General features: G+C 35.1%; 1 pseudogene; it reads right to left on the bottom strand.

The window, feature by feature from the left end:
• Positions 1–10,183: 10,183 nt before the first annotated feature.
• LOC102115072 (probable ATP-dependent RNA helicase DDX6) lies at positions 10,184–11,754 on the bottom strand (annotated as a pseudogene).
• Positions 11,755–13,163: the final 1,409 nt, after the last annotated feature.

The following is a 13,163-nucleotide window of genomic DNA, read 5'->3' as shown; positions in this document are numbered from 1 at the left end:
GGAAGCATCACATGAACAAGAAGAACACACATCAATTTATAAATACTTCCTATTCGTTGAGGAGACACATATTTTGAACTACCAAACACATCTAATTATTACGATTTACACACTCAAAACCTCTTAATTTCACTTTTAAATACACTTTTGCTGCACGTACATCCTTTTTTGACAAGTGAAGCTTGTCCTTTGTTTTTATATACAGCTGGATAATGATGGCCCAAGAGACTGTAATGTCAATTACAATATTTCACAAAACATCAGCAACCTGGGGAAACCCTCCACTTGGGTAGCAGATAACACATCCACTACAGAATCCTCTTGTACTCCAGAAAAAAGACCTTCCAAACTATTTCGGTTTTATGTTCTGCCATAGTGCAGTTTGCTTCTGCCGTCTCAGTATTTGGTAATCAATGGGTGTTTCAGAGTTGGCCATTCCCACAGATTTTCCTTACTTGAAATAGGTAGTAGAATTGCCAAGGAACAAACATAGAATTACTTCATGCATTGACCTAGAAACATTGCAAATTATATTTATCTCCTAAACTCAATTACTACTTTTAGAGATGTATAAATAAATATTAATACACAGTAAAGAACAAGGTAACAAGGTTTAACATCTTTACATCATAATAGCAATAGATAAAATATGTAAATTCTATGGGTATATCTAATCTCATTTGTTCACACAAATTGTGTAACTTGACACCACGATTTACTCTATTAAGAGAAATTTCAGAAGGTGACTCACATGGCCCAATACCTAAAAATTAAGACAATTTACAACTTGCAGTATTGTATAAGTATTTATTGTGTACAAACACATTCAGATTATATGTTGTTTAATTGTCAGGGAGTTGCACTTTTGAAGAAATCAGTTTTATTCTCTCTCTCAGTCTGTCTCTATTTCTCTGTCTCTCCAATTTTTTTTTTTTTTTTTTTGAGACAGAGTTTCGCTCCTTCTGTCCAGGTTGGAGTATAGTGGCACAATCTCGGCTTACTGCAACCTCCGCCTCCCTGGTTCAAGTGATTCTCCTGCCTCAGCCTCCCAAGTAGCTGGGATTACAGGCATGCACCACCACACCTGGCTCATTTTTTTGTGTTTGTAGTAGAGACAGGGTTTCACCATGTTGGCCAGGATGGTCTCGATCTCTTGACCTCGTGATCTGCCTGCCTCGGCCTCCCAAAGCGCTGGGATTACAGGCCTGAGCCACCTCGCCCAGCTATGATAGTGAGTTTTTGTTTGGTTTCTTCTAACTACTATTGGAGGGGGTTCAAATCATAATAATGAAAAGTTTGTTGTATATTTTAAGGCAGAGGGCCATTTGTAAAGTTTAATGCCACAGAGTTCTAATTTATAATACCTGACTTCTAAATCAGATACTGACATATTTTCTTTTACAAAAATGTTGTCATAACCAATGTGTATAATGTTTAAAGCTTTTAAAATACAAATTGGTTCAAAGATATTATATATATGTACATTTTCATGTACGCATATATGTATACACAATTCGTAAAAATCTTGGCTGAAAAAGGCACTTATGTTTGCAAAAAGTTTACTACAAAGTAGGCATACAGGCAGATTTTTAGCTATGTGTATTTTCTTTCTTTTTTTTTTTTTTGTTAGAGGGAGTTTTGCTCTTGTTGCCCAGGCTGGAGTGCAGTGATGCGATCTCTGCTGATTGCAATCTCCACTTCCTGCAACCTCCGCTTCTGGCATGCGCCACCACGCTCGGCTAATTTTTTTTTTTTTTTTTTTTTTTTTTGAGATAGAGTCTCCTTCTGTTGCCCAGGCTGGAGTGCAGTGGCGCGATCTCGGCTCCGTCTCTAGGATTCAAGCGATTCTCCTGCCTCAGCCTCCCTAGTAGCTGGAACTACAGGTGCCCGCCATCATTCCCGGCTAATTTTTTTTTTTTTTTTTTTTTTTTTTTTTTTTTTTTTTTTTTTTTTTAACAGAGATGGGATTTCTCCGTGTGGATCAGGCTGGTCTAAAACTCCTGACCTCAGGTAATCTGTCCTCCTCGGCCTCCCAAAATGCTGGGATTACAGGCGTGAGCAACCAGCCTGGCCATATATTTTACTTTTTTAGCATAACCGTCAAGAAGAGATTTGAAATGAATAGATATATTTTATTGTTGACGTATTATATAAATTTTTAATGGCTAGATGATGATTTCTGGAATTATTTGAATGCATCTTGACAAAAAGAAAAGCTTTCTAAAGCTTACTCATAAACGAATGATTGGTTAAAATAACAAAATGAATAAAAAGGAAATTCATTATACTTTCATAACAATTTTTCTTAGTCATGCCTAAAGTATTACTGAAAGAATCAATATATGTCTTGTTTTCTCCAAATGTAATTATTCATGGCTTTAAATCACTATGGCTACATCACAGTATTCTAATTGACTGTAGTAAATTCCTTTTTAGAGGAAATAATCTATTTAAAGGTGGATTGTTATTAACATTTAAAATAATAAACAGAAAATTGTATTATCCAATTAGTTGTATATTCCCACTGAAATAAATCTTGCTCTCAATTTCCAATACAGCAGATAATTTCAAGGTTGTATTAAATACGTAGCAGCTGGAGGTTGCCAAATGAATGTGTTGAATGAGTACATTTTAGTGAAGTGTGTACTATCTTTTCTGACATGCACGTAATCATAACACATTTTCTGGCAGCTGGATTCCCTACGGCAAAATGAAGCTGCAATAGAAGATAAAACACATGCTTATGTAATGACTATAAAATAGTATGTATATATTTCTGAAAAATGTCTCAATTGGAGGACTGACTCTAGCTGAGGTCTTATTTCACAATTCGCATCACTGAAGCATTTTCAAAATCCTGGGTATCTAGCTCTTGTAAACTAAATCTGAAATTTTATTTAACACATGCACAGTCTTTCTTAAAATATTTTCTAAATAAAAAGATAAAATGATTCTAGTAATTTTAATTTTTCATGCCACAAGCATGTGGAACCAAAGTCATACAAGTTTTGGCGATTTTTTTTTTAATTTTAAATTCAGTCTTTGAATTTGAACGAATACATGGGGAAAGTATTTTTGTGTGAAATACTCATTAGAAATCGCTTTCTTCCCCCAGAAAAGCCTATAGTAAGCCACTGGGTTTGAATAGTATAAATAGTAGTTTTGTTTTGTTTTATTTTGTTTTTAATTTCCTGGAGTCAAACTTTACCAGTAAAACAAAAAGTACATAAGTGAGTAAAACCTGAGATCTGGGACATGCTGCCTGACTCCCCACATCCTTTCTCACCACATCAAAGTCATGCTCTCTGGACCAGAATAATAGATAAGTCCAGTAAGTGGGCATCTGTGGTTTATTTCCTATCACTCCGTTGAGAGCATTTAAGTTATGAAACATATTTTTTATATCTTAAAAAATATTTAAAAAATTTAAAAAAACACATTTTTTATATCTTAGAGAATTATTTAGCTTACATGATATTCTCCAGGGATGACTATAGTGATTTTTATTCATAGGGACTACCATGTGTTTTATTTAACAAATTTAAAAAGGTTACCTACATTTATACCTATTTGCATCATGCTTTCTATTCTTATTCATCACATTTCTTCTTGACCTACATTAGTGTAACGTGTATTTAATATTTGAGAATGTGTAATTATACTGTAGAAAGAGAAAAATATATAAGATAGTTGAAATTTATAAGATATCCTGGTATAGAAAATGCATATTCCAGCAGATTTCAAAATATAAGTTAACATAAAATGCTTTTAGTATCTATACTAATGTGGGACATTATAGAAATAAGACATTATAGAAATACGTATACTAATGTGGGACATTTAGTATGTATACTAATGTGGGACATTATAGAAATAGTATGTATACTAATGTGGGACATAGGTGGCTTAAGCCTGTAATCTCAGCACTTTGGGAGGCCGAGACAGGCAGATCACAAGGTCAGGAGATCGAGACCATCCTGGCTAACATGGTGAAACCCCGTCTCTACTAAAAAATACAAAGAACTAGCCGGGCGAGGTGGCAGGCACCTGTAGTCCCAGCTACTAGGGAGGCTGAGGCAGGAGAATGGTGTGAACCCGGGAGGGGGAGCTTGCAGTGAGCTGAGATCCTGCAACTGCACTCCAGCTTGGGCGACAGAGCGAGACTCCGTCTCAAAAAAAAAAAAAAAAAAAAAAATAGAAAATGCATTGAATAGATGATAATATATTTAGGAAACATATCCATGATTTTAGGATGAGTAATGATAAAAAAGAAGAAGCCTACCATTTATATAGGTTATAATATTAAATGACAGAAAGAGAAACAGTAAAAAAGCCAAAGGCAAATAAAAATTCTTATGGAAATATTAACTCTAACACATAGAACTTGGTATTTGGGAGAAAATAACAGAAAAGAGTGTGACATTTTGATAGATTTGAGTTTCTTGAAACTGTCTTGAACACATTTAGTTATTCACATTTTTGGGAGGCACATACCTATATTTCTATTTTTCTAAAATATGTTTATTATAAAGATGCTATAAGTATTAGCATACTGATACTGATAATATTTTCTAAATGTTTAAATGCACTCTATATTTCTGACTGTAGTAATTTTTCCTTTCTAATGTCAATTCTTATCATTTCTTAGTTTTCTTTGATCATTCTTGTTGAAATTTTTCCCATTAAAATCTTTAAAAATATTATTTCCCTAGATTTAAAAATCTGTTTTTCTCTTTTGAGTTTTTAATTTGTCCCTTTTTATTTGTATTATCTCCTTCTTTCCATAGAACTAATATTTATTTATTATGTTTTAGCTTTACTATTTCAGTGCTTATTGTTTTTAACTTTTTATTAAAAAAAAATATAAATTTCCTCTAAGTACTGCTTTGCTATCCTTCTGTTTGCTTTTTGGATATATAAGCCCTTGATTAATGCAGTAATGATTTTGGATATTGCCTTTATCTTTACATGATTGCATTTTTTTAAGGAGATGATGTCAACATTTTATTATTAATAAACAGTCATATTTCAAGATGAACAGATAATGCAGTCATAATACTGGTACTTGTTGAACTAAATACAAAATAATTTTTACATGCCAAATGCCATGTGTATATATGTATACAGTTCATGTGTAAATATATAACTAGATATGTACATAAAACCGATGTTTTAAACTATATTAGTTAAATTTTATCATGTTATCTGTTATTCAATGGATCTAATAAAGACAGAGTCTGTTGTTATATTTGTTTATTCCAAGAATTTATAATATGTTCGTTGAAAAATTTTTGGTTCATCTGTTCAAATTTATAAAAAATCAGAACACATAAATTCATTACAAATTATGCCCTTTACTGTAAACCTCATTATTCCATTTAAATTCCCTTCCCTAATATATCTTTCTGTTCAAAATAACATTGATATTGTTTTGTGTTGTTGATTTTTTTTTTTTTTTAATATTCTGGCCTTACTGAATCAGGTTCATACAAAGATTGAAATTACTGGTTTATTTATTTTTTCACCAATATAAATACAGTATTTTATATTTTCACTCTAAAAAAAATCTGTGCCATTTATTGTCAGTTTATTATGTAATGTTATTTATATTTATTCTTTTTTCTTGGAGTTCCAGTGGGCTTTTATTGAGATAAATTAACAAAAATCAAGATTTTACCATATTTTTTGCACCTTATAAACTCAGCAGACTCTGGTCCATATATGTGTACATACAACACAACACATCCTAACAAAAACCGATCCCCACTGGAACATCTGCCAATGAACAAAAAGCCAATTTTCTCTTCGCCAATATTTCTGAAATTTTGAGTTCCCACTGTTCACTTCTTAGTAGAACTGGTCCCATGTGGCTAGAGACATTGGAATTCTCTACCACTTTTACTGAAGAAAAAATAATGTTTTTCTTTTGTTTCAACAAAGAGAACAGTGACTTTTGTTTTCTCCAGGCAACCCGTCCCCCACAACCAATGGTTAAAATACAGCAGCTTGTATCTTATAACCCAGCCCTACTCCCTCCCTTGCCCAGCATTGTCTACCGGAGAATTTTTATTTATTTTTTTTTTGGGTGGGGGAAGGAGTCTCGCTCTGTCACCCAGGCTGTAGTTCAGTGGCAAGATCTCGGCTCACTGGAAGCTCCGCCTCCCGGGTTGGCGCCTTCTCCTGCCTCAGCTTCCCCAGTAGCTGGGACTTTAAATGCACTTCTCTTGTAATTTATCAGCTGTGGAGGGGCAGAGTCCAGGTGCCAGGCTAGCTCCCTCTGACCTTATAAATTGACCTCACAATTTATAAGGTCTCCCACTCCAGCCTGGGAGACAGAGCGAGACTCTGTCTCAAAAAAAAAAAAAAAAAAAAAGAAAAAACATTAAAAAAAAAAAGTTTACTGGTTTTGATTCATCTCACTCATTTTGCCTGGAGATCAGGCCAAATATCAAGCATGTTGGGAGGGGCATAATTTAAAGCAACACTATTGATCGTAAAGCATTTACCAGCAATTTACAGTACAAAATAACAGACAATTCTTGTTAAAATTGGACACTTAACTCTTCACCTGAAAGATGAGTTTTTAGATCAGCAAGTCGAGTAAATTTTCTTTGGGAGTTTTAAAAAACTATCTTTAGAGATATAAAGTACAACTACAATCTCACAGAAGTCCACTAAAGTTCACCAAAAAGCTGACTGACTTCAGCTCTCATGAGGCAAATAATTTTGATAAAGGTATTTGGCAAGAAAATGATTCCACAACAACAAATTTACAGATACCTCGAAAGTTTAAAAAATAGCAAATTAAAATAACATGGTTTAATTCCCAAGAACTTATTTCATTTTTTGTTACTCATCTAGAAGGTCAGGAGTGTGGCTAAAGGCAGTTTCTGATGAGGTTATGAGCTTCCAAAGTGTTTCTAAATTCTTAGTGCAGACACCCTCCCTTTTGGAGCAAAACACCCTCCCTCCCACATCTATTAAAGAAAACTCAAAAAACCAAAAAATTAAAAAATTAAACCAAGTCCCCAAATTGAAAGTGTTACTGAAGTATAACCTCTAATGAGGAGTGGCACCTAAACTATCTGGGATACCACTACTGCACACGGTCTTGTAGAGGCAGTGGTTCAGTTTTGGTGCTTGACCCTTTAATAGGAATTGTTAAAGGGAAAGATGTTCTAAGGACTAGGTCAAAGCCTGGACTTTTCTTTTTTTTTCTTTTTTAGTCCCTCATAATAAGGAACACTGTTACTGTTACCTCTTTCCCGATGCCTCCTCATTAACCTAGTACACTAGGTTATAATGGAATTAAAACATTAAAAAAATGGCCTGGCTCGGTGGCTCACGCCTGTAATCGCAGCACTTTGGGAGGCCAAGGCAGGTGGATCACGAGGTCAGGAGATCGAGACCATCCTGGCTAACACTGTGAAACCCCGTCTCTACTAAAAATACAAACAATTAGCCAGGCATGGTGGCGGGTGCCTGTAGTCCCAGTTACTCAGAGGTTGAGGCAGGAGAATGGCGTGAACCTGGGAGGCTGAGCTTGCAGTGAGCCGAGATCGAACCACTGCACTCCAGCCTGGGAGACAGAGCGAGACTCTGTCTCAAAAAAAAAAAAAAAAAAAAGAAAAAACATTAAAAAAAAAAAGTTTACTGGTTTTGATTCATCTCACTCATTTTGCCTGGAGATCAGGCCAAATATCAAGCATGTTGGGAGGGGCATAATTTAAAGCAACACTATTGATCGTAAAGCATTTACCAGCAATTTACAGTACAAAATAACAGACAATTCTTGTTAAAATGCAAGAGAATGGCAATCAGCTTTCTGTAGCAGGAAAGTTAACAGCTCTCAGGTTGCCCATTCCTGCAAAAGTTTATGTATCAAGGTGGGCAGAGGGCAACACATTTACACACTAGAGGAAATGATCCACAGAAAACTAAGCTCCAGAACTGCTAACATTATCAAAGCTGGTACTGGCTCATATTCTGAAATGCAAATCTGTGCTTTATATATATACTGCTCAACCGCACTGCCATTCAACAGAATTCCCACACTGCAAGGTAGATTAATCTTTGCCCCCATTTGCAGAGCTTCAAATATTCCTCAAACTTTTAGAAAGGGAGAAGAAGCAAAATCAGAGTTTCTCAAAAAAAAAAAAAAAAAAAACCCAAATATATATATATTTATATATATATTTATATATATATTTATATATATTTATATATATATTTATATATATTTATATATATATTTATATATATATTTATATATATTTATATATATATTTATATATATTTATATATATTTATATATATATTTATATATATATTTATATATATATTTATATATATTTATATATATATTTATATATATTTATATATATATTTATATATATTTATATATATATTTATATATTTATATATATATTTTTTATATATATATTTATATATATATTTATATATATTTATATATATATTTATATATATTTATATATATATTTATATATATTTATATATATATTTATATATATTTATATATATTTATATATATATTTATATATATTTATATATATTTATATATATATTTATATATATTTATATATATGATTATCAATGTTTTGAAGCTTCCTTGCCCTCTCGGGTAAATCTACTCTAAAGGTACTAGATGACACAGTGTGCCACAAACACTACATCCCAGATTGCTGGGGCCCTTTACTAACACAGGGAACCATAGAAATCTGCTCTCTACAGCAAGAGGCCAAAGTACTTTCTAGAATTTATGTTGGGTAACACTGAGCCCCCTCTCATCTTTAGCTGTTTCCATAATCACTCTAATCCCCTTAATCCCAGCAACCTTCATCCAAAAATATCTATCTGTCTGTCTATCTATCTAAACCCAGAAAAAGAACGTATTTACAAAGTTTATACAAATATACTCACTCATTTTTATACGGGACACGTTTTGCCACAGAGGAAAGAGGGTCAAGGCCCTCACATGTCTATACATCAAGTGCCATACTGCTGTGGGAGGCGTGTGTAAACCAGACTTTAGTGTCTGCTGTAGAGCACAAAGGCTTGTCATACGGCTCCTGCAATGATAGACTGCTCTTTCCTTTGGGAGTGATGATGTTTTGTCTGCTCAGCCCAGAATAAATTTTTACTTGAGATTGTTTATTTATTTTTTATTTTTTATTTTTTTGAGACAGAGTCTCGGTCTGTTGCCCAGGGTGGAGTGCAGTGGTGCAATCTCGGCTCTCTGCAACCCGTGCCTCCCGGGTTCAAGCAATTCTCCTGCCTCAGCCTCCCAAGTAGCTGGGACTATAGGCGCATGCTGCCACGCCTGGCTCTTTTTTTGTATTTTAGTAGAGACAGGATTTCACCATGTTGCCCAGGCTGGCTGCGAACTCCTGAATTCAGGCAATCCACCTGCCTCGGCCTCCCAAAGTGTTGGGATTACAGGTGTGAGCCACTGCGCCCAGTCAGGATTGTTTTTTTAAAATACATGTATTTACAATGTGGATGAACTGCAGTTGTATATCAACTCCTCCACATAAAGAGAAAGAAAATGGTGTCTAAAATTACTAATGAGTTTTATCTTCCAGCCCTGGGCTCATTGAGTATCGGGTAGAAAGGAAAGAGGCTTCAACTTGAAACTAAAATGAAAAGACAAAATATTTTAAAAGAAAAAGAAAAAAGGAAAGAGTTACTATTGTTGATTCCTTGAGCTGTGTCTAAAAGATGATATTCTGAATGGTCTCATAGCATAAGGCACTTCACACAAATAAGTAATAAGCTCTTCAGGTTTAAAAAATTGGATGAGTAATATTCCATGGTGTATATGTGTAACAAACCTGCACGTTGTGCACATGTATCCTAGAACTTAAAGTATAATTAAAAAAAAAAAAAAAGCTAATGAGGACTCGGAGAAGTTGAAATGCACTCAAGTCAGCTACTGGAGAATTTTGAAATCATAGATAAGCTTGTGTGTTCATTAAGATTCTTCTCTTTTTAGGGTTTCTCCCCTTTTCTTCTTTCTTTTACTTCCTTGTCTCCTTTCCCCAGAAAACATTTTTTTAAAAAACCAGAAGTTAGTGCAAGTAATGTTAAGTAAGCACATAGTGCAAACAAGTGGAACCAAAAAGGTGTATTCCTTCTTTTCAGCTTTTTTCCCATCACCAGTTAAAAAAGAAAAAATGCCTGAGCTCTTTTAAGTCTTCATAGTTCCAAAATAAAACATGAAAAACCCACAAAGAGAAGAGCATTCTCCTCAAAACGATGCATCACAGATCCAAACGAGCCTTCTGTAGTTTGTCAAAGCATGCTTGTTACAGTTTCTCATCTTCCACAGGCTCACTGTGGTATTCTGCCACACACAGGCTCTTGTCAATGTTGCTTGGAATAGGTTTAATTTCTGTTCCCAGCTGCTCCTCAATACTTTTCAGGATGAAGCGACCATCATATGTGATCAAGTTGATGGCTAAGCCAGGATGACCCAAGCGACCTGATCTTCCAATATGATGGAGACAGGTCTCTGCCAGCTTTGGGAAATCAAAGTTTATTAACACATTCACAGCTTGTATATCAACACCTCGGGTAAACAGATCAGTGCAAACAAGATTGTGGCATAAGCCATTTCAGAAATCATGAAATACACAATTTTGATGTTCCTGCCTCGTTTTAGCATGAATATAGAAGCAAGAATAACCTAGTTGAGAAATCTTGGCTAGCAATTCAACTTGCTGAGAGGAGTTACAGAAAATGATCGACTGGTTTATCTGAAGCCTGGAGAAAAGTGCATTGAGGCAGTGTACTTTTTGGAGCTCAGTTACACATGCATAGTACTGGGTTACTCCCTTTAGAGTTAGTTCCTCCATTAGGTTAATCTCATAGGGTTTCTGCAAATGGGAATTCATGAACTTCTGTACACTAAGAGGAAAAGTAGCAGAATATAGTAAAATCTTCCTGTTTTTAGGTAGCATGAGAATAATATCCTCCATTTTTCTGCACAAAATTCTGTGACAGCAACTTATCTGCCTGCTCATCCAATACTATCATCTGGACATGATTAACCTTTGCTACTCTTTTTTTTTCTTCTTCTTTTGAGACGGTGTCTCCCTCTGCTGCTCAAGCTGGAGTGCAGTGGCACAATCTCAGCTCACTGCAACTTCTGCCTCGCCGGGTTCAAGCAATTCTTCTGCCTCAGCCTGCTGAGCTGCTGGGACTACAGTCGCATGCCACCAGCCTAGCCAATTTTTGTATTTTTAGTAGAGACAGGGTTTCGCCACATTGGCCAAGATGGTCTCCATCTCTTGACCTCGTGATCTGACAACCTCAGCCTCCCAAAGTGCCAGGATTACAGGCTTGAGCCACCATGCCCGGACTCTTCTCTGAATAAGATCCAGGATTCTCCTAGGGGTAGCAATCACCACGTGCATTGTATCATCAAGCCTTAGTAAGTCGTCTCGTAAATTGGTTCCTCCTGTGGTTGCCATCACTTTCGCCCCTCCCATGTGTTTCCTGATCTGCATGCAAATGCGACTAACCTGTAGAGCAACTTCTCTAGTTGGAACACGCAGCATTTCTTGTATATTGTGCTTCTTCATATCTCGCGGTTCAAGTAAGGGAATGAGGTAGGCTCCGCTCTTGCCTGTTCCATTTTTTGCTCTAGCTAAGATCCCTACCAGATAAAGCAATGGGATTGCTCTCCTCCTGAATAGGAAGTGGCTTTTCCCAGCCCATTTCAAAAATTCCCATTAATAACTCCCGTTTTAAACAATAATCTTCAAACTCATTTTCTTTTGTGGAGGTCACATCTGAAGGTTTAATTCTTAGATTTTTCGGAGGGAGTTTTAAAGTCTTTTTCCAGTCGTCGCCACATCTAATAGTGGTGGTCTAAACTGTGCTTGCTGCTGGGTGCCATTATTGATTGTCCTGGTGTTTTTCAGCATAAGGCACTTCACACAAATAAGTAATCTGTTGCTGTGTCTGGACCCTCCCAGGGTCACCACTGGGTTTCAAAGGGCCCCTCCGCTGACCATTTTGACTGGACAGACCCCTTATAACAAGGTTCTCTCTTCTGGCTGTGCTTATGATGTTTTAGTTGCAAAGGTGTCTTTCAAACTTCCAAATTTTGAAAGTCAGTAGAGAAATTGTAGTAACAGTTTATTAGGATCTCCCAAACGAAGAGATAATTATAAGTCTTGCTCAATAAATGAGTCCCTGTTGCAATGCTGGCAAGCACCTGTAAGTCTCTGAACAGTAAACAGCAGTAACTTTGCTCTCTTGCACGGAATCAGTTTTTTATTTTTGAAGAGCCCTCTAGCAAGCTTGAGTTGTATCTGAATTCACTCACGTCAATCAACGAGGCCACTCACGCTCGGCACCCTCGGTCCTTTATGGTTGACTTGAAGATCCTCAAATCTATATTTATTCTAAACTATCACATTTGATCTTCTTTCAGTTACTTCTCACTTAGCGCTGCATTCTTTAGTACAGTAAATTACATATAAATTTATTAAATAAGATATGTAACAATTGTAAAATATGTTGTATGTGTTGTCTACTAATTTTAGTATTGTTTTAAATAATTGATGCTTTTAATCAACGTTTTAATTTTAAAAATAATCAACAGAATTTTTTATTTTGTATTGATGTCACTAATTTAAAGATACTGTTCTTTCCACATCAGTGAACTAACATATTCTATAAAAGGTGGAAGAGGGGTTCATTTTCATGTTTGCTGCGTGTTCTGTTTTCTGATCTGACAGATTTACAGACATCTTGAGCATCGATTTCCTTTGCATAAGCCATCTCTTTTCCTTTCCTGACTTTAGTATCAATTTGCATGTTAGTTTTTACTTCAGTTAGGGAGAATCTGTTTGTCTGTTTAGCTATCGTCATGAAGTTTTTGTGTAACTAATAATGGTTTCGTTATCGGACAATGTTAACATTGATACATTCTTAAATATTATTTTTAAAAGATTTTATGACAAAAATGATGGAATAAACCTAATATTTTGGAAGCCTATTTGGGAAATACTGAAAACTATCTAAATATATAATAGAACAAGAACTACACATATAATATAAATGAATATATATATATATATTTGTTTTCTGAACAAGGGTATTTAATTTCATGGGGAAATCAAAGATATGCTGCC

This window comes from Macaca fascicularis, chromosome 17, assembly GCF_037993035.2.
Source record: "Macaca fascicularis isolate 582-1 chromosome 17, T2T-MFA8v1.1".
Classification (NCBI taxonomy): domain Eukaryota; kingdom Metazoa; phylum Chordata; class Mammalia; order Primates; family Cercopithecidae; genus Macaca; species Macaca fascicularis.
This window is presented reverse-complemented; position numbering and strand designations above follow the sequence as displayed.